Source organism: Pygoscelis adeliae, unplaced genomic scaffold, assembly GCF_000699105.1.
Source record: "Pygoscelis adeliae isolate BGI_AS28 unplaced genomic scaffold, ASM69910v1 Scaffold263, whole genome shotgun sequence".
Classification (NCBI taxonomy): Eukaryota; Metazoa; Chordata; class Aves; order Sphenisciformes; family Spheniscidae; genus Pygoscelis; species Pygoscelis adeliae.
The window spans coordinates 3,444-4,839 of NW_008824552.1; positions in this window are offsets into that span (position 1 = coordinate 3,444).

The following is a 1,396-nucleotide window of genomic DNA, read 5'->3' on the forward strand; positions in this document are numbered from 1 at the left end:
GTAGGGCAATGGGACTGGGAAAGTGTCTCAGCAAAGAGGATAACCCGAGCGTGGTGGTCCCACTACTGCTCCTCAGGCTTCTCCTGCTGTGGCCATGGGGAAAGACTCAGGGTCTGTAGCCCCTCTTCCAACCAGGCCGAGATCTGGGAGAAATTCCCACATCTTGCCCAACCACAGCTCTGAGGATGCTAATTCAACGGGTAGAGAGGCATTACCAGTTTAAAGTGTATGGTTGGTATTAAAGCTTTACAACTGGGCATGTTTGGGTGTCTCTGATGGGTGCAGCAAAACACTGCAGCATCTCCAGCTCTCCTGGTCTTAATTTTTTCACCGCGTGCGTCTGTGTGATTAGATTAATATCTAGTCATTTGTTTAAGAAAAAGACTTGTTGCCCCTTGTGACTAAGGGAATTATCTTAAAATGTGCTATGCAAGCACTTTAAACCTCAAAACCAGAATGCAAATAAAAAGGACTCCTGCATAGACATGGGGAGGGGACAAAAATATTTGTAAGATACATATGCACATCTTATACAGAGATACACTCCATATGCATTATTTTATATATATATGCATACATGTTAATCTTTGTTTCAGACAAAACTTCTCATGGGGAGGGAACACTCAGATTTTTGGAGGGGAAGAATTTATGACATAGAATTCAGGACCTTTGAACGGTATATTTTTTGACCAGCACTCCTTGTATGATCCTGGTCAACCTTTTGCTAGCCCGGGCCTCAGCTTCCTCTTCTCATTGCTTAAGAGTTAATGTTTATTCAGAGCTTTAACTTAGGGGGAAGTCACGATGTGCAGAGCAAGGGCAATTTCTCATTTGCTGCATCCTGTTCTCTCAGGGTTTCTTAGAGAAAGACACTCCCTGAAAGGCCCACCACTGCACAAGGATGAATTAAGGTACCCATAAACTGTTGCAAATACTGTGTCCAAGCACCCACTGAAACAGGGTGGGAGTGGATAGAAACTAGAGCTTATCATTGCATTGAAGCTCCCCAAAGAGAACAAGGCGTTTCTGCAACGGTGTGAACGTTGGGAAATGCCCCTATTCTACCCAGTCTGAGCTGCTGTAATGTGGAAAGTGTGAGTAAAATGTGAATAATGTGTGAAATGGGGACTGTATAAACCATCTAATTGCATCAACAGCCCAAGTCAAGGGAGGAGGTGCTGGAAAAAATACCCCCGAAACCACATATCCTTTGGCAGGAGCATCTCACCAGGGGACAGGGATATCTGCCACCAATACCCGGAGGGAGCCCCAAAAGTGTAGATCCTTTCTCTAGCTCCACAGCAGCTTATTTCCACGGCAGATGCCCAAGGATTTCCTCTTGATCGAAGCCTTGGTCTCACAGGGTCCCAGAGATACACAGCCAAAGTCTGTCTTC